The sequence below is a fragment of the Cebus imitator genome, unplaced genomic scaffold (assembly GCF_001604975.1).
Source record: "Cebus imitator isolate Cc_AM_T3 unplaced genomic scaffold, Cebus_imitator-1.0 Scaffold821, whole genome shotgun sequence".
NCBI classification, from domain to species: domain Eukaryota; kingdom Metazoa; phylum Chordata; class Mammalia; order Primates; family Cebidae; genus Cebus; species Cebus imitator.
The window spans coordinates 53,488-74,496 of NW_016108136.1; the positions used below are offsets into that span (position 1 = coordinate 53,488).

A 21,009-nucleotide genomic window follows, 5' to 3' on the forward strand; every position below is an offset into this window, starting at 1 on the left:
AAATCAGGATTTATGCTTTTCATTGTCATAACTTATAAATTATTACAGATTCGCTTATTTTAACATAAAGCTCTTTTCCTTTTATTTAAAACACTTCTTTAGTACTTTTTGACATAGCAGGTGGGAAATATCTAGAGTATAGAACTTATGGTTAGAACAAAAACCACCTACTTACAAAAATGTTCCCTTTGTGTGATAAATTAACTCTTCTTAAGTGGTATTTTGTTTTAGTCTCAGCTCCAATGTGGTCATCTCTGGTTTGTTTGAATTTAATTAGACCCCTTAGGATATTTAGACCTTTAAATAACAGCCAAGAAGTTCTTATGATTTCCAGTATGTCCTAAGTAAATAGAAACAGCATAATCTCTTGTAATTAGAGCCTTATTTAAACAGGGTATGAAGATGAAAACCTAAGTAATGAAGGCGCAAGATTCAAAGCTATATTCCGCAGATCCCAGAGACTGTGAGTGATCAGATCAAAGCCAAAGTGGACACAAACTTAAAATAGAGTCAGACAAAGACAGCAAAATGGGCTCATAACTAGCCCATATCAGTTAGACTTTTGATTAGTAAATTTTTTAAAAAGTTCTTTGAAAGGTATCATATCAGAGCATCAGTGCACAATATCACTTAAGAGCCAGTGGTTTTATGTAAGCACACTTGTTTCTCTGAGCTCTAATCTTTTTACCAACAAACTTGGTTTAATACCTAGCTCGCAATCGAAAGTAGAATTACACATATAAATAATGAAATATAACACCTGATACCTATTAATCCTTCAGTTAGTGTTACCTATTATTATCACTCAAAGGATACATAAATTTATCCCTATAATTAATGTCACCCATGATTACTGCCACCCTCCGTTTCAGTAACAAAGAGTTTCATCTGCTTCCACCCTGCCTGACTTAAAATCCGCCGCTGGGCTTGTTCTTTTCTCTTCACTCTTGAAACTAGCGGATCTTTATTCTCAGACCTTACCTGGGCCACCAGAAGAGGCATCATTTTCATTCAACAAACTCATTACTCAGTACACATATACTATGTGCCAGGCTGCGTGCTAGGCTCTATGGCTGGATCGAGGTTCATTGGAGAGAAACTTGCCCTTCAGGCTGCCATGCCAAAAGCCCTGACCATCATTACCATCATCATTATAGCTTAGGTACAATAGGAACATTGCTAAATGGTATGTTTTATCTTAAACCTGTTGGCATACCTGTAGCATTTTTCTTCCACCATATTTCCTGTAATTACAATTGTGGCAAATATTTTATCAATGGGAGTATAATCACAGAAAGTATCATCGGAACGGTGGATGCTATTTTATACCGAAACTGTAGCAAATATTGTTAATATTTGCTTTAAGCCATCTATCATCAAAATGGACTTACACGGCTAGGTTTAGAGAAAATATTAAGAAATACTAATATTAGGGGCAAAGGGCAGCAAGCAGAAAACAGTCCATTTGGAAGTTTGTCATTATTGTAGGAAACTACAAATAGGTATTTCAGGATTCAGTAAGCAATTTTGTGGATGGAAATCTGGGAAGACAATATGTGAATAGTTCATGCTGTCATTGCGGGTTCATTTTATCTCTTGATCTCCCTCGGAATTCTCCCTTTCTTTCCAGAGGAGGTAAGAAGTTCCCCATTATTCATGGCAACCAAAGGTTTGGCTCTGAATGTAATGGAGAAATGTACACAGAAAGCATTACTAGACCTGGCCTGTCGCTCCATTTCAGATCTCTGCTTCTATATTGTGCCACTGTGGATGGCATGACCAAGTGTGGAATGCAGAGTAACTAAAGATAGTCAAGTTATGCCGAGCAAGGTGGCTTATGCCTATAGTCCCAGCACTTTGGGAGGCCGAGGCAAGCGGATTGCCTGAGGTCAGGAGTTTGAGACCAGCCTGGCAAACATGGTGAATCCCTGTCTCTACTAAAAATACAAAAATTAGCCAGGCACAGTGGCAGACACCTGTAATCCCAGCTACTTGGGAAGCTGAGGCAGGAGAATTGCTTGAAACTGGGAGGCAGAGGTTGCAGTGAGCCGAGATCACGCCATTACTCTCCAGGGTGACAACAGCGAAGCTCCATCTCAAAAAAAAAAAGTCAAGTTATATATACTGACTGTGTAGTTGCTTCAAAACATTATAGAATAATCAGAGCCATGGCTAAATTGCACTGTAACTAAGGGCAGAGTGTCAAGCAGGGCACTTAAGGGGCAGTGATAGAATTCTAAATTTATAATTTTATCAAATCTTCTTGTTCTCTATTTATGTACAATCATTTGCTAATGACTATCTTAAAATATACAGGACAGAACTGAATACAGTACTCCAGACATGATCTCTCCAGTATGTAGAACAGCAATCACTGGAGTCAGGATTTAGATCTAATTTAGCTTCCTCTGTTTAGTAGTTGAGTGACTTTCGTCATATTCCTCACAGTCTCTAAGTCTCAGTTCTTTTATCTGTTAAAAAAATAGATACTAACACTGACTACACAATATTACTATAAAAATTACATAATATGTGGCTACATTAAGTATCTATCCAAGCTTTTTGTAAATTGTAAATTTCATATTATGTTACCTATGTTTTTATTGAAGTTGCTAACTTGTCTGCTCAATGAGGTAAGGCCAACAAAAATGCCACTTGATATTCCCTTTCAGATAACATCAAAAGGCTGTTCAATTACTAACATTCCAACCTGACTTTATTATCATCCACCTTACCCGAACAGGTGACGTAATGCTTAACAAGACAGAGTTTAAACTCTGGAGTCAAACACATAAGGTTCAGATCCCAGCTACAGGACACTGGGTGGTGCTTACTGATCCAAGCCTCAGGTTTCTCATGTAAAAGATAGTCATACCACTGGTAACAACTTAGGACCTACTGAGTGTTCAATATGTATTAGATAGTATTCATAACTACCTTTCAATCTTAAAAAATTATTTGCCTACATCGTGTTGCATATCTATAGTTAATTTGGCAGGAATGCTGTCTCCTAGTGATCATGTTCTTTCCAAAATAGTCATGAGCCCTTGACATGTTTGAGCATGATGATTACTGAAGCCTAGAATACCTTTTCTTTTTTTTTTCTTTATTTTTTTAGCCCAGGCTAGAGTGCAGTGGTGCAATCATGGCTCAGTGCAGCCTTGACCTCCTCCCACCTCAGCCTCCTAGGTAACTGAGAGCACCCAACCATGCCCGGCTAATTTTTTGTATTTTTTGTAGAGATGGGGTTTCACCCTGTTGCCCAGGTTGGTTTTGAACTCCTGGGCTCAAGTGATTCTCCTGCCTTGGCCTCCCAAAGTGCTAGAATTACAGGCTTGAGCCACCAAGCCCGGCCCTAGCCTACACTTAATGAATACAACCACAAAATCGGTTCAATAATTTCCACTGAGTCCCTCTTGTCCTCCTGTTATAACTCTACAGATGTTGAAGTCCAGCTGACTATCTTTCCTGATTGTTATCATTTGGGGTTATCAACATCGTGTTGCCCTATGTTATTGACTCTGTGCTTCAGAGCACTTTACTGCATCTACACATTCTCAATACCTCCCACTGCTGTGCGTTGTACTAATTTGGGTGGGTGTCTCTTGACAGTCTCTGAATTAGAATTCAAGCTCATAGAACTGAAACAATGTCATTCTTTAATTACCTCAATCCTACCTTGCCTATCATAGGATACCGAATAAATTTACCAACCAACTGAATACGTGAATGAATGACTGTTCTAGAATTTTGTTGGGTTATCTAAATCAATATAACCAATGTTACATTCTGACATCTTGTCCTTGGCATTTTTCACAAGTTTCAACTCATTCTGGGCTGCCTTCATCAGTCTATCTTTTAAGTATAGTTTGCAGCACATTTTTATTCATTTTTCTCTTCTCTTTTGGTTATATGATTTTTCTTCTTTCTTTTGAATATAACGTCATCTGAGAGCTTTCTGTGCAGCTAAATGTGAATTTCCTTGGTTGCCCATGTCTTTTCTTTTCAGTTGGAATCATTTGTGATCGTAGAGGTCCATCTTTAGAACTTTCCATTTTTATCAGATAATATGGCCTGTTGAATCTATGCCTGGAATGCATCTGGGATGGGCTATTATTCGTGCTGTTGAGGAGACCCCAGCTGTTAGCACTTAGGGGTTGTGGTCACTACATAATGCTTTCCAGGGCAGTGAAGTCTTCCTGAGGGAAACAGACCCCTGGGTATAATGCCAGCCTGGGAGGGTACAGTTATCACCTGCTCTAGGCTCCTGGCTTTCTGCTAAGGGAGAAGTCCACACCACAGGAAGCTGGAACCACCCTCCTCGAGCCTTGTGCTGGCCTGAACTCATTGCCTGGTCCTCTGGCACATCCCTCTCCCTCCTGCCGACTCTGTCTGTGCAAGTCTCCCTGACAATGTCTTTGCTCTCTCTCCATCTACATGTGTGTCTGTGGGTCTCTCTGCTGTATCCCTCCTCTGTCCACCCTAGACTGTGGCCCTCTGCCTCCTGTCACTGTTTCCGTCCTTCTCATTTCAACTGTTTAATATTCATACTTTAATTTCTAGGATTTTTCCAATAATATTTTCCTAACTCTCTTTGCTCTTGTGTTTTCTTCCAGAATCTCTAGCCATGAAATCATGCCAGCCTTTTTATGAATTCTTGAACAATCTGTTTTCCTACAGTCTAGAGTGCACGTCTGACTATGCCTACTGTTTCCTTTCTTCACTGTATGGATTCCAATGTGACTTGATTTCTCACAAACTTAGTGTAACCTTTACTTTAACAGTAAGCTCTTTCTTGTTGGCTAGAATTAAAAACAGAATAGCAACATTCCCTGTTGCTTCCCCTTTCACACTAAAAGATGAAATTTTCAATAAAGAATGCCAGAGCTCTACTTTCTACAGAATGTCCTAAGAGTTGACAACCTTCCTCACTGTTGCTTCTTGGCCCTGGGCCACTTCATATTCTGGAATAAGATCCTTCCTCTATAACTTCTACTTGGCCGGAAAGTCTGTTTTACATAATCACAATATGATCACTGGTTTCTGCTCCCTTTCTTCAGTACCTGAGTGCTATCTAGACTTAAGATCATGGCTTTGTATAAATTGTATACATTTTTTGAAAAACAAGGGTTACTATATTCTATTCGAGCTGTTTCCTTTGAAAGAAATCTACCTTTTGATGTCTTACTTCAGTCATAAATTTCATACCACCAACTGGAGATATTTACCTTCTGGATTGTGAACTACTTTAGGTCAGCAGCCACGTGATATTCATTGCTGTATTTTCAGAGTCAAGAACAGTCCTGAAACATACTTAATTTGAATCCATAAACTGAACTGATACTTATTTTAAAATTTCAAGTTTAATTGACTCTTACCAATGCACTGTGCATAGATATACAAACACTTGAGGCCTTAAGTGAATTTCAAATCTCTTCATCTCTCCTGAAAGTGAGCTAATATTTCTTTCACACGTTCTCTGCTTTGTTTCTCATGGTACATGATGTAGAATTTTGTTGGATATTTTCTCCCCAGCTTCATATTTTAATTTTTAAAGCTCTTGATCAACTATTAATAGGTCATTATTATTGAGACGCATCAACTAGCCTAGAACAACATTAAGTAATTTATACTCTTATTTTAAATCCTTATATCAACCTTTTCATAAAGATATTAAGTTAACTACATATATCAGAATGTTGAGACTGAGGGAAGAGACGCGGAATCATGGCACTATGGTTGCTGTTTGCGGTGGTCTAGGGAGGAAGAAGTTGACACACCTGGTAACGGCTGCTGTCAGCCTTACACATCCCGGGATTCACACGGTGCTGTGGCGAAGAGGTTGTTCGCAAATAAACAGGTATCCAGCAACGAGGACCTGCCTATTCCAATGGAAAACCCTTAGAGAGAACCACTTAAGAAGTGTATCTTGTGTGGAAAGCGTGTGGATTATAAGAATGTACAGCTTTTGTCCCAGTTTGTTTCTCCAGTTACTGGGTGCATTTATGGAAGGCACATTACAGGTCTTTGTGGGAAGAAACAGAAAGAAATCACAAAAGCAATTAAGAGAGCTCAAATGTTGGGGTTTATGCCAGTTACATACAAGGATCCTGCATATCTCAAGGACCCTGAAGTTTGTAATATCAGATATCGGGAATAATTTCTATCATGTTACCACCAATAAACTTACCTTACAATACATGGTTGTATGATGCCAATACTGACTCAAACCAACCTTTGGATAGAAAAGTGTTTCAGGGGTGAGGTAAGGAGTGACACTGCCCCTTCATACCAGTCAGTGTCCATTAAGCACATCGCTTATTTAAAATGTTAACACTCATCACATTTTACATGTTGAATAAAAGTGGTTCTGTGTGATTGTCATTAAAAAAAAAAAAAAAAAGAATATTAAGACTGATAAAGGTAAAATGGCATACTCCAGCCAATGTAGCTAATAAGTATAAGAACGCATTGGGATTAGGTCTGACTGGTTCCAGAGCTTATGTATTTCTTCTTCAACTGTCCACTACCACCAGACTGGCAGGTCAAACAGACACTTGGCATTATATTAGAATACATTCAGACGTCACGAATTTCTTAGCTTAATTAGAATGAATGACAGATCTTAACTCTGAAAGGGCATATTGCTACTGTGACAAAAGCTATGGTGACTCAAAATACAATTTTTTGGAAGAGCCATGGCTGCAACAGTGGCTCTATGGTGGCTTTAGGAGCATACTGTATGGCTACACACTTTATCCTTGTCATCAGAGATAAACAGATAGAATAAATTACCAGAAGGCAGCTCACTCCATTCTCCCCTGCACCCCACCAAGAAGGTAGGCAAGAATAATTCACTGTTTACTATTCTGACATTGCCTTAACCACCATTGCAGGGCTTTCAGTGCCAAGAATGGTGTCAGACCCCTATTCAAGCATGCTAGAAGGATAATTTTTTATTTTGATATTATTCAACCTAACAATTATTTTTACCTTCTTTCTAATCTACTAACATAAGAAAAACATGATTGTACAGAATCCTGATCTCACCCCGCCACTTGGGGTTGTGTCTAAGTTTCTAGGACATCAATAGTGCCAATATCGAGTTGGACAGCATTATGGTCTATCTCTTCTTCCCTGTGCATTGGGCATACCAGTGCCTGGTGCCATGTCTATTGCCTACCTGGTCCTCTGTCATCCATCCATACAAGTGTCAGCACAGATGTCCCCTGGAACCCATCAGGTATGGGAGTCTCTGTGGCCACGTTTTGCTATTTTTGGCCACGTGGGGTTCATTCTGCTGCTTGCACACTCTTCAGAAAACTCTGTGAGGCTTCCTGGAAACGTGATGCCAGCATTTCTTCTCTGAGATCTTGTTACTTCCCCAAGCTATACCTGAGACACAGTTACAAAACCCCTCTGCTCTCAGATAGCAAAAATATGTTGGGCTGAGTGTTTCTGTCAGGCTTAGTCTGGAGACGTTCTGCCTTGGGAAACCACCATGCCTCGCTTGTCTTTAAACCCTGTCAGCTTGTCCCACCAGCCTGAGGAATATTTTTTTTTTATCTTAAGGCTCCTGAGGTGGGAGGCTCTAAGGAAGTGGATAGACATTTGCTTTTACCTATAAAGCTCTCCCATCAATTTTTGTATCCTCTCCGTTACCCTGAGGTCTTGGGTTTTTGAAACTCAAAATCCCAGAGGGAAACACTTCTTTTCCTCTGCTCTCTGCTATCACATTTATCTCCTAAGGTAATAAACTGAAATGGTCTAATTGCATGGTTAGGAGGAAAGGGCAAGTGGAAAATGGTCAGAGAGGAGTTGGGGGATAGATGAACATTTTCGAAACACTCTTCACTCACACTTCGCCTGCTCTGGGGCTGCAGGGCCACAAGCAGAAACAGAGTAGGCAGCTCTAGATATCCCTGACCAAGAAAAGCGATGAAAACAGTGTTGGTTTGATGGCTGTGCATTGCCTCAATCCTCATAGACAAAAAAGTGCAGTGAAGCGGCAACCAGAGGGAAGGGGCACAAAGGAGAGGGAATTCTCTCTCTACCTACCATGTGTCAGGCTCCAGGATTAGCAGCTTCATTAAATGTTACTTCTTTGATTGTCATGGAGTAGGTGTTACCACATCTACTTCATCTTTCTTCCTTTATCAAAAGTGCTCAAGATCCAAACTTACAGTTTTAAAAACTAGCTATTTCTAAATGCCAAATACCTCTTTCAATCATTTTTATTCAACTCATGTTCATGTCGTGCCTATTGTGTGCAAGGCATAATATGTATTCAGTTTGCAGCACGTGGACGTAAATGAGACAGATAAGGAAGAGAAAAGCTGCCTTCTCGACACTCACAGGTAGGCAAGGGCACAGGGAGGGAAGTCAGTGTCCTCATGAGTGCAGAGTGGGGACAAGGGGGCTCAGGACAAGTGTGACAGGAGTAGGGGCATATGGGGTGGGTTCCAGTCTTGACCCTAAGGGTAATGAAAGCCTCTGAATGTTTTGATTTCAATTTCTAAAACCTCACTCTGGTTACATGCAGAAAACAGATTGGAGAACAAGTGCTTAAAGATGAAGATGAGTCCAGGGGTCATTACAATCATCTAAGCAAGAAGTGATGCTGTTCTGATAAAGAGAAGAGACAGTGGAAAAACATCTGGGAGATCAAATACACAGGATTTAATGCTTGATAGATACAGAGGAGGTGGATGAGGGAGGAGGAGGAGTCCCTTTGGGAATCACTCCTTTGTTACATGCGTCTATTTTCTATAAGTCATGCCTTGGGCTGCATATAATCAAACAAACAAGCACGAGAAGTCAGTGGCTTACAGTCCAGGAAGGAAATATGATAGATTTATCAAAAACAACTGCTGACCAGGTGTGGTGGCTCACACCTGTAATCCCAACAATTTGGGAGGCTGAGGTGGGTGGATTGCTCGAGCCAGGAATTTGAGGCCAGCACTGGCAGCATAATGAGACTCTGTCTCTACCAAAAATACAAAAATTAATCAGTCTCATAACCTGGTCTCAAAATAGATAGATAGATAGATAGAGAGATAGAGAGATAGATAGATAGATAAATTTTAAAACAACAAATTGCTTACATTTATTGACCACTTAAATTCTAAGAACTTTGCTTTTATTAACTCATTTGGTCCTAGAAGATTGGTACTCAGTTAATATTCATCTTACAAATGAGGAAACTGAGACAGGAGGAAGCAAGGTAACCTAGGCTGGTCTCACTCCACAGTTCACACTCCTTAACTATTATGATGGCAGTATGTTTAAGTTGGCATTGTACAAAATAGGAGAGAAGTTGTTGCAGCTGGAATGAGAGGTTGAGTGGCAGCTAAGAAACCTTCACAGGATAAGGAGCCCCTGCGTCCACCCTGGCCAAAGAAATCACCATTTCAGCTCACAGGACAATTGGTCTAAGCAACATTTTTCAAGCTGTACAACTGGGACAAATAAAAGATACAGTGGTAGGAGACAGAGATTCCCAATTCAATTTACCTCTGATGGCTGTGCATGTTGGGATGAGTCACAGATCTGTGGTAATGAAAGTGCTTAAAGATTAATGAGGCTGACTACAGTAAAAGTGAGCCAGGAGCTCAATGTCTAAATCATCTCCTTCACTGTTGCTTAAATAATACCACAGCAAAGATGAGAAGAGGAAAATCATTTAGGTAAATGTGACGGATGAGACGGTAGCTGTCGCATTAGGTCATGTTAGTTAGCGTGCCATCCTAAGGAGTGGAAAATTACAGGAGTAGTGAATAATTTGCATATTCATTTCATTAGACTGTGTTAGTTTACTATTTCCTGAACATTAGCAGGCGTTAGCTTTGGCTCTGTAGAACCCAATGGACATTGTAGTGCCATTTGGACAGGATTCAGTTATTTATTAAATTTAACAAATTTCTCCCCTGACGATATTAACAGCAGTGGTGCACAGAAGGAAGGAAAACTAAGATGAAGGTCTTATTCATCCTGGCTTCCTCCTCCATTGACTATTTCATCATCCTTTTCTCTTTACTGTGGTTTTCTGGACTCTGATGGTCCTTCCTCCCGTTGCCTCTAAAACCATTCATTGCCGTCTAGTTCTTAATGCTTTACGGTTCGGCTATTGAAGAACACCAGTGTGCAAAGTGCCAGATGAAGTGACCTCTCTTGGAGGTGTTCATTTGGTTTGACATCTCCCACACGCTCCTCACCAGCTCCATGTCTCCTCAGATTCAATTGTCTCCTCAGAAGATGATCCCTGCCCTTCTCTAGAAGGTATCCTCAGGCTTCTGTGGGCCCTGGCACTTCTGCTTTCTCTGGCCCCTTCCTTCACAAACATATTTTTAAATTATCTTTTGCAACCACATGGGTATAAAGACAATTGGTATACAGTATATTAAGCATTTGTTTCAACGTAAAAGTTTTTACTTTTCTTCAGATTTTAGAATAAATTGAAGCCTTTTCATGGTTCTGTAGTATCCTGGGCCCTAGGCAGTGTGTCTCAGACCCTAGGGCCCAGCCAGCCTTGCCTGCTTCATTTTCTTCAGATCCCTCATCAACTGGACACAGTGATCTCCACTTGTGTGCTACCTGCCCTTCCCTCATAAAGGGGTGAGTCCCATGAGGTCAGGGGATCTGCTGCCTTATATATGACTCTGTGTCAGCACTTAGAAGAATGCCTGGTATGTTGCCAGGTTTTAATAAACATATATTGGATGAGTTGATAATGAATGACTTTCTTTTTGAGTTTCTTCTCTTGGCCTCTCTATTTTTTCCCCCTTTTTTGTTCCCTCTTCTTCCATCTTCCCTTTAAATGTAGCCTTCATTTCTCCAGCAACTGTGTAGGCTCACACTTACTGGAAGTTTCACACTGCTCTCTCCTCAGCACTATCTTCTCAACATGTATGAAACCAACTCGCTTCCTTCTCCCTCCCTCCTTGGTGTAACTATCAGCATTGCTGCTAATATTATTGGTATCTCCATACTAGCAATGCCATTCTCATGTTTGCAGTTGCTCATGCCTGATACAAGAGGCCATCTCAGCATTCCCCTTCCACGTTGTACTGTATCCAACCTGTGCCCAGATTTGCCGGGCCTTCCCTGACCGTTTCAGGTGCATCCGTTTCCTCTCCACATCGCCCACACCTTCAGTAAGTCTTGCTCGTACAAGTGCACTGGCCTCTTAACCAGTCTCTCCAGGTCTCTTGTCTTTCTCTTTCTTATTCCAGAAGTCACACTTCTTTGTAAAAAATTTCCTTAAAATATTTGGCTGATGTCCATTGCATACAAAGTAAATTTAAACTGCTCCATTTGATATTTAACACCTTGGCTCCAACTTAATTGCCCCGTTTTATTCTACCACTCCAACAGACTCTATGATCTTGCCATGCCTCTCGGTGTGATGGTTCCTGACAACATATACTATACATTTTCTGCATTCTTTGTTCAAACTGCTCTTTCTGTCTAGAAGTCTACCCCTTACCCCCAGTATACTGCATCTGAATGCGCCAGTGGAGCACAGAATCTTGGCAGGTAGCAATTAGATCTTACACGACTCTGCCCTTCCCTGATACTAACACAGTGCTATAGATACAGAAGCACATCAGTAAATGTTTAAGTTAAACTCCAAAAAAATGAACAGAAAGAATGTAAACATAAAGCGCAAAAGCATCTAGTATAGGATCATATTTTATGTCAAGAAATGACAATTTTAACTTTTTAAGAAGAGGATAATCAATCACAGCAATCGTCAATTCAGGTAAATCTACTTAAATTCGTATAATGTTAAGCTTTATAACCATTTAGTATGACAAACTCAGGCAAAGCTAATTTCAACCTGGATGAATATTTCCATTTCAGAGTTTAATTCAATCAAGTAAAGTAAATTAATCAGTAACATCTGCCTTGTCTCAAGAAATGTCTTGATCACTGAACTAGCTTTAATGAGATAAGCAACTAACTGTATTACTCCTCTAATACAGGGCAAGGACAGATGAGGCCACAAAAACGAATAATGTGCTTTAGTGTAAGAAAACACAGTAGTGTGCAATGTTAATTCAACCATCTAAGAATCTGGAGATGGCATTTATATGAAAGGCATGACAAATCCCTCTTTTAATTAAGCTCAAATTTTCTTATTTTATAAACAAACAAAATATGTTTCTTGGGAAAAGTTTGCATAGCACAGCAAGCCAAACTGAGAACATGGTAATAATAATAATCCCACTACCCAGAGAAAAGCACTCTGTGTATTTTGTTGTAGAAATTTTGTCACTGTTTTGTTTTGTCCTTTGTGTGTGTTTTGTGTGTATGCATGTATAAGGTCATATATTCATTCTTTGCATATGCATATTATAGAATTTAGATCATACTGTACACATTTTTAACAGGTCTATTTTTTGAATATGTCACACCATCTCCCTATGTCATAAAGATTGTTTTATAACATAATTTAAACAACTACATAGTAATCCATTTCATTGTTGTTCTATATCCAGAATGTTTTCAGCAGTTTGCTATTTCATAAAAGTACTCTGAATAGAGCCTCATGCTTTATTTTATATATGCTCTACTTTTTATTTCCTTAAGATGAATTCTTATGTGTGGAATTGCTGGGCCAAAAGGTATATAAAACATTAAGACTTTTAATAAGTATGGCCATACTCTTATACAATATATCAAATTAAACTGACTGGCATTCTAGGGGTATGTCCACACGCTCTCAATCTTATTGATAATGGATGGTAGCATATTTTACAGGTAAGACTATTATTTAATATGCTTGTTCCATCATCTTCATTTCCTTTTTTGAGAAATTATTTTGCATACTCTTTGAACATTTTACAAATATAAACATTTTACTTTTCTCTTTTCATTTCAGAGTTTTTTTATATTCTTTTCTGTGTGAAATGTTTCAAATAGAGAATAAGGTGTAAAGAGAAATATAAAATACATTTGAATCTACCATCTGGCTTTATTGGATCTTAACAATTTGCTCTACTTATTCTGGTCCTTTTTTTCTTAAGCTCTATTACATTACCCATAAAGGAGTCATTGTTTTTCTCTACCCTGACATAACTACTTCTTCCCACCTGAAGGGAATCCTTCTACTTCCTTTGACCTTACATACTTTTTATAATATTACTAAAATTGTAGTTATTTATACCTGTAAATTATAAAATTTAGATAATGCATAATACATGTTTATATGTATTTACACTGAGAGACTAAAGTCTAAGAATATATGTATATCTATAAAATGTATTATATATGTGGATATTGCTAAAAGATAAGTTATACATATGTAATCACTGGTAGATTTGACTCATTGTATGTAATTAAAGATTCTGCATCTATATCTGTAAATGAAGTTGTTTGTACAAATTTTTCATGTGCTTTTGTTTTCCTTTTTGGGTATTAAACTTATACGAACCTCACAAGTAAGTTGGCTGTGTTTCCTCCCCTTTTAGCTCTAAAACATTTTGTTCAGGGCCGGGCGCGGTGGCTCACACCTGTAATCCCAGCACTTTGGGAGGCCGAGGCAGGTGGATCACAAGGTCAAGAGATCGAGACCATCCTGGTCAACATGGTGAAACCCCGTCTCTACTAAAAATACAAAAAAATCAGCTGGGCATGGTGGCACGTGCCTGTAATCCCAGCTACTCAGGAGGCTGAGGCAGGAGAATTGCTTGAACCCAGGAGGCGGAGGTTGCAGTGAGCCAAGATAGTCCCATTGCACTCCAGCCTGGGTAACGAGAGCAAAACTCCATCTCAAAAAAAAAAAAAAAAAATTTTTTTTGTTCAAAAACAGATTCTCTGTTTGAAGTGTTAGCAAAAATTTACCATTAAAATTCTCTATTGCATCTAAAACTATATGCTTCCATCATTCAAAATATTGTTTATTTACTTTTTCCTTCTTTTCCTTGAAAATATTTGCTAGGATTTTATCCAGTTTCCTTGGTATATTATGTTTTTATCTATCCTGCATGTTAACATTTTTTCTAATTTATCATTCAAGCATGAGTTTTGTTTATGTACATTTTCATGTAGGAGAGTTTTTATATCTTTTCTTCTATTTGTTTATTTTTAAGTGTTATATATCCTCTAATACCATGTTTTTATTTTTAACTATTTTGTATACTTAGATTTTTTTTAATTGTTAGTTTATATTGGAAACTGGAGAGCTCAATACATTTTTTCCGAATGTCTGCCAGTTGTTCCAACATCAATTAAATTTTTACTTCACTAATTTGAAAATCCAGCTTATTATTTTCCAAAGTTTATGATCATTTGACCCTATATGTATCTGAACTCATGGATCTGTCCCACAGCTTATTATTATATTTTATAATATCTTTTTAAAATGGAAGTAAAAATATGCGCTGCTTTATTTTTTTCTTTCTTTAAAATGTTTGCTCTTTCCTTTCAGACTCACCTTGTAATTATTTCTATATTCTCACCAAATTTCGTTTTATAACCTAATCCAATTTACATTAAATACATTGATTAAAAATATATATGGATTAACATTTTATAATATTGAGTTTGCACATTCAAGAAAGCAATATGTCATTTCCTGTCATTCAGTTTTTCTCTTTTGGGTTTGTTTAGTGAAGTTTTGTTGTTTTCTTCATAAATAGCCTTTAAGTTTTCTGTTTAAATTTATTTTTATGTATTTTATATTTTTTCACCTGCTGGGAATGGAATTGTTTGTTTGCTTTCACTCATTCTTGTGTGTGTTCCAGGTTCTTGTTTGCTTTCAGGAAATTTTGAAACAACTGCAAATAATTGTTGATATTCATTCTCAGCCTGATTAATTATGTGTGAGCTTTCAGCACACATTGCCAAAATTTAGCCATGGTGATGCTTTCATTTTCCAACGGATACCACACAGCTGGCTCTTGGGAACCCTGAGGAACTTGGCTCTTGGTGAGGAGGGGGTTCCCATCTGCTGCAGCTGCTCATTTCAACTACAGCGCCATGTTCAATTCAAATGTGTTCCCAGCTCTGGATCAAATGGTCCCACATGCCCTCATCTTATCCTAATGGTCCTGTGAAGTTGGAATTACTTTTTTCATTCTGAAGTGAGCATCCTTTAGTTCAGAAGGTCTATCACCTTCTGAACTAAAAATAACATAATTTGGAAATTTCATCCATTGCTTCAAAGTATAGAAAGAAAGCCTAAGGCGTATCCTAAGTTTTTTCATGGGTTAGGCTTTGCTTATGTGGCTTATTACTACTATAAGAAACTTGGGAATGGGAAGTTAAATTTAGCATGTGTTCCTGCAGAAAATATGTAGTGTAAATATTGACACGAAACAATGGCATCTAGCTCAAGTCCATTATAAGGAGGTCTCTCAGCCAACTCTGAACAATTGACATTCTGTTCTCGATTATACTATTTGCTTATTGAATAAATGGGCATTAAAGTATGTTGGTCTTCAATAAGAACCATTCTTATATTCATAAGTGGCAAATTATACTTGTGTATTCTCTTTTATCTCTGAAGGTAATTTCTGAGTAAATGTGATTTAGGCCTTTTTTTTTTTTTTTTTTTTTAAGAACACTTTTTTTCATGTATAATATTTTAATAAGAATCACCAGGGCCTGAGATTTAAGGATTTGAAAAACTAATCATTACTTTAGAAATAGAAAAGCTAAAAATAATATATATCCATGAACATAGAATAAATTGAGTCAGGGAGGGTTTTTTAAAATCCAGATCTAAAGATATTATGAATTAAAATTTGAAACTCTTTAAAGAACATAGAAGAACAAACTTAGGCTATAAATGGATTTTCAGAAGTTTGAGGTCAGCTCTCCAACTTTGAGAAAATAAATCTTATCTACTCAACTATTAATATGTTATTTCTGTCAGGTGAGTAAAACAAAAGCATGTAGTTCACCAAAGGATGCCATCAAATCATACGGATGACACTCATTAAGAAAGTTATTTCTGGCCAGGCACGGTGGCTCACGCCTGTAATCCCAGCACTTTGGGAGGCTGAGACGGGTGGATCACGAGGTCAAGAGATCAAGACCATCCTGGTCAACATGGTGAAACCCCGTCTCTACTAAAAATACAAAAAAGTTGGGCATGGTGGCACACGCCTGTAGTCCCAGCTACTCGGGAGGCTGAGGCAGGAGAATTGCTTGAACCCAGTAGACAGAGGTTGCGGTGAGCCGAGATTGTGCCATTGCACTCTAGCCTGGGTAACAAAAGCAAAACTCCGTCTCAAAAAAAAAAAAAGAAAAGAAAGTTATTTCTTTAATAGAAACAAGTTTCATGCACTTTCTAACTCATCAAAACCACATTGCCAAGCCTCAAGAATATCCTTCATTCCCTTAATCAACAAATATTTATTGAGGAATATTAAGTATAATAGATTGTGTCCTCAAGAAGATTAATAAAATGAGATTGGCAGAAAAATTAAATAAATGAAATATATTTTAGGCAGAAAAATAAATATTTGGTGGTGTTAGATCTTACATAAAAAGGTGCTATTATGCACAAAGGAAGGGGCTGGTAAACATTGAGGGAGCAGGTGCTATTCAGAAATGGTGTCAGAAATGATGCAACATCAATTACACTGAGAGAAGATGGAGGAGGAGGAAGAGGAAGGAAAAAGAGAAGAAGAAAGAGACATAAAAGAGGAAGTGGGAAAGAGGAGGAGAAGGAGGAGGAGGAAGAAGGAGAGGAAGAAAAAAGGGGAAGAAGAAGGAGGAGGAGGGGGAGGAAAAGGAGGAAGAAGGTGGCGGAGGAGAAATGAAGAGGAGGAGGAAGGAGGAGGAAGAGGCGGAAGAAGAAGGAGGAGGAGGAGGAATGAGGAGGAATGAGGAGGGAGAGGGACAGGGAGAGGGAGAGGGGGAGGGGGAGAGGGGGAGAGGGAGAGAGGGGGAGTGGGAGGGGGGAGGGAGAGGGAGAGGGAGAGGAAGAAGGAGGAGAAAGGGGGAGGGGAGGGGGAGGGGACGGGGAGGGGAGGGGGAGGGGGAATAAGAAGACAACAACAACTAGTAGTTAGCTGGCCAACTGAAAGGCAGTGGGAATTAATTCCCAGAAAGGAAAACAGTCTTTGTGACCACTGAGAGGTGGGCAAGGGAGAAGCAGAGAAAGGTGGGGGATTGAGGGTGGGAGGTAAGGGGATGACAGAGACATAAGACAGGGCCCAGAAAAGAGAGATAGGGCTTGTGAGGCACTTAGAGGAGACGGGGCTGTGGCGTGTGAGAGGGCTGGGGAGGGAGATGCATGACATGGGCTGGGAGAGCAGGCCCAGGTCATCCCATGAACTAGACCTAGGAGGCGAGAACTTTAAATAGGGGATTTCCATGAATAGATGTGGGACAATGTGGAGAATGAATTGGAAGGTACTGTCAAAGAAATGTATTAGAGATGGTAAAGAAGATGTAAAAGTGGGGGCTATTACAGCAGAGTTACTATAAAGGGAAAGATTGAGCTCGACTCTCAATATAAGGAAAAGTAGAGATCTGCAAGGCACAGATGGGGGTTGGCGAATGAAAAATTACCAAGAGGAAACATCAGGGGGATTCTAGCTAAACTGACCTCACAGGATTCTTACTGAAAGGAGGCCATGGTGCACAGACATCACCTGGGGGATGGCGGAGGGTGAGAAACCCCATGAGATATCAAGGGTGATCAGATGATCCAGGTGGAGAATTCTGACTACACTGACAGAATTCTTGCTAGAACCAGACCCTTCAAGAAAGAACACAGGAGCCCAAGGTTGGGCCTAGTCAGAAAGAGAAATCAGAAGAATCTGACTAGAGTCTGATCAAGAAAAGGCTCTTTGTTGGTACATGTATGCTCAATTCAGCATCACATTCTTGTTATGGGGGCAGAAGGCATCACCACTGCAACAAGTGTCCACCACCGTCAATGTGCTTTCTCAGTTCACTCGCCCCTTCCTTTATTTTGACAGAAATCCTTTGCAGATAGATCTTGCTTTTTTTTTTTTCAAATGGCCTGTTTTTTGCATTTTGAAAAGGAACATTTAGTTAATTTCAACTTATATTTTCAAAATTAAGCAGGATTTTTGCTCTCTTTTGGTTTTCCAGTGTTGCACTTTTTTTAAGGGATTTCTGTCTCCTTCTTAGCTCTTTGGACTTTAGAGACTCTCAGGTTTTACCTTCTCATTTCCTACAGAGTAGGGAAGAGGTCCCAAATACTGGGAACACAATGGATAGGAATATCTAGTTTCTAAAATAGAGACTACTGGAAAATTGTCAAAAACGCTAGTGGAAAGTTGACGCTGTTCCTGCCACATCTCATAAACAAACACTTATTAACCATGGTGTACCACAAGGTGACTGTAGACTTCAAATGTCTGGATTTTTTCTTCATCTCCCTAGTCCTTGAGAAATCCATAATCTGAGCAAAAAGGAAGGAGGATGGAAGGAGTAAAACAGATGAGAGGAAAATAAAAACTGTTTCTCCCCAGGCAGCCAAAGTAGGGAAGGCTGGTTATAATGAGGAAGGGGTTGTCCCGTCTTACTCAGCACAAAATCCAGATAAAATTTAAGTTGCTTTCTTTTAAATATGGCAGAGAGTCTTACTTGTTTTTAAGATGCTTCTAAATCAGAATTTAAAATAACTCTGGCTAATGGGGCTAAAGTGGACCTTTGTGCTGTCTGAGAAATGAACAGCTTACACAGCAATCTAAAACTGTAAGCAAGGAAAATGCTTAAGTCTTGAAACTATTTTAGGGCAATTTAGAAAACCACTTTATAGGTAAATTTTCTTCCTCAACACTGAATATACTCATAAATTATCCATTTATTAAAGTATTTCCTTCATATAAGAGGTTCCCTTCCTACCCACAGCATCTTCACAGGCTATGCTTAATGTACTTTAAAGTAATTAAATAAAATATCTTAATATTCTAAAATCAAAAATTTTCCCTTATCACATTGATGGTCTTCAAATTTCACTCTGCAAAGAAGTTGCCATAATTGCAAACCTAGCCTTAGAAAGGCAAGACAAGTCAAGTGAGTAAGTTAAAAAAAAAAAAAAAGAAAAAAAGCATTATAGTTCACCGAAGGACGTCAATGTATGCCTTGAAGCATGGGGTCAGGGACACGCAACTACAATAAGGCATGGGACAGTCTTTAGAAAAACAAATTCAACATAGCTAGATGCTATGGCACAGCACCTGTAGACCTAGCCATGCAGGAGGCCGAAGCAGGAGGACTGCTTGACCCAGGAGTTTCAGTCCAGGCTTAGCAACATAATGATACTCCATCTCTCTAAGTAAAATAAAAATAAAAGTAAATGCAACACAGTTGTAAGCTATTCTTCTTGTTGAACGTAACAACTAACTTATCCTCTCAATTATTTTGGATTTATGCTAAATATTCATTTCCCATGTTGTCATTCTGTTGGTGTATCATAAAATGTCCATGCTGACAGGGATGGTGGTGGAGACGATTTGGTCTGAGTGTCTGCCAACCCATGCTAGTGGGTTAAATGGTGCCCCCAAAAACACATGTCTGTATTCTGATCCTCACAACCAGTGAATATTTACTGTAAATGGTAAAAGAATGAATATTACCTTATATGGTAAAAAGTTGTGATTAAGTCAAGTCTTTTTCAAGGAGGAGTTTGTCCTGGGTGATCAGGGTGGACCTTGAATCCAATCATAGGTGTCCTTATAAGAGGAGGTGGAGGAAGATGACACAGAGAAAAGAGCAGGAGGCAACGTGCTTCGGGGTCAGGGACTGGACTGATGCCTGCACAAGCCCAGGGAGGTGCGGCCTCCAGATGCCGATACCAGCAAACCGCAATGGATGCCCCCTGCCAGCCTCCAGGGAGACAGGGGCCTGCCCACGCCTTCATTTCAGGCTTCCAGCCTCTGGAGCTGAGAGAGAATGCATTTGGGTTGTTTTCAACCGCCCAGTTTGTGCTAATTTGTTAGAGTAGCAATAGGAAACTAAGACGGTGTCTCATTTCATAGGAAAGGAAGGGCTGAGGGCCACTGACTCAACTCAGACAACCACTGATGACGGACACTGAGGGCAGGGCAGGCTCCCTCTTACCTGGACTCCACGCCAGCACCAGAGGCCACTCCTGCGCCCTCTCTCTGACCCCTGTTCTACTTGACCTTTCTACCATGTTTGACACAATCGGTCCTTCCCGCCTTTCTTGGATCCCATGACACCAAGCTCTTTAGAGTCCCCTCTTATCTCCGCCCTCTTTTTGTCTCTATTTGTTTCCTTTTGCTTAGTCTTATTGTTTCTGTGGCCACCTTCTATGATTCACCTCAAGCACTGTGCGGTCCTCTTCCTGATCTTAGCATTTCTCTGAGGGACCTCATTTGAGTCCAGTCACCCAGGCTCCCCGGAACTCCAGCTGTGTTGTCTCGGCCTTCACTTCTCTTTGGCGCTCTTAACCCCTTTCACAACTGATTACTTGGCAGCTCGCTCTGCTTGGACACCCCAGGGCGTCTCCATCATAATGTGCCAGAATCTCAGCTCCCCTTCTCCCTCAAACCTGCTCTTGCTCCTTCCTTCCCTGCTTCAGTTACCTGCTCCCATCCCGGGAATTTTACAATCATGGCTCCTTAGTGTTAAACTGCCTCCCAAATGTCTCTTCCCTCTGCCACCAGCAGCTGTCCTAATGTAAGAGCTCATTCATTCTGAGGCAGAAAATTGCAAGAACCTCTAAGTGGTTTTTCTCCCACCTCCCCCTTTTGTATGTCTCTCAGATAAACCCCCTGTGTTTACTCCTATTGCTGCTGTAGTAAACACACACTTTGTGGCTTAAACAACACATATTATCTCATATTCCATAATTCCATAGTCTGACACGTATCACTGGGCTACAACAAGGTATGTCATCAGGGTCATGTTTCTGGCAACTCTAGAGGAGCATCCATTTCCTTGACTCTTTCTTGGGGGTCTATATAAACCCACAGAGAAGGGACCACCTTAGCCATTCAGTACCCAGGAGCTTCTCTAAAAAGCCTTCTTTTCTTTTTTTTTTTCTTTTTTTTT

General features: G+C 39.6%; 1 pseudogene across 1 annotated transcript; it reads left to right on the forward strand.

The window, feature by feature from the left end:
• Positions 1–5,716: 5,716 nt before the first annotated feature.
• Positions 5,717–6,378, forward strand: LOC108297620 (annotated as a pseudogene). Its single transcript, XR_001822268.2, has one exon. The product of XR_001822268.2 is annotated as a 28S ribosomal protein S18c, mitochondrial-like (transcript).
• Positions 6,379–21,009: the final 14,631 nt, after the last annotated feature.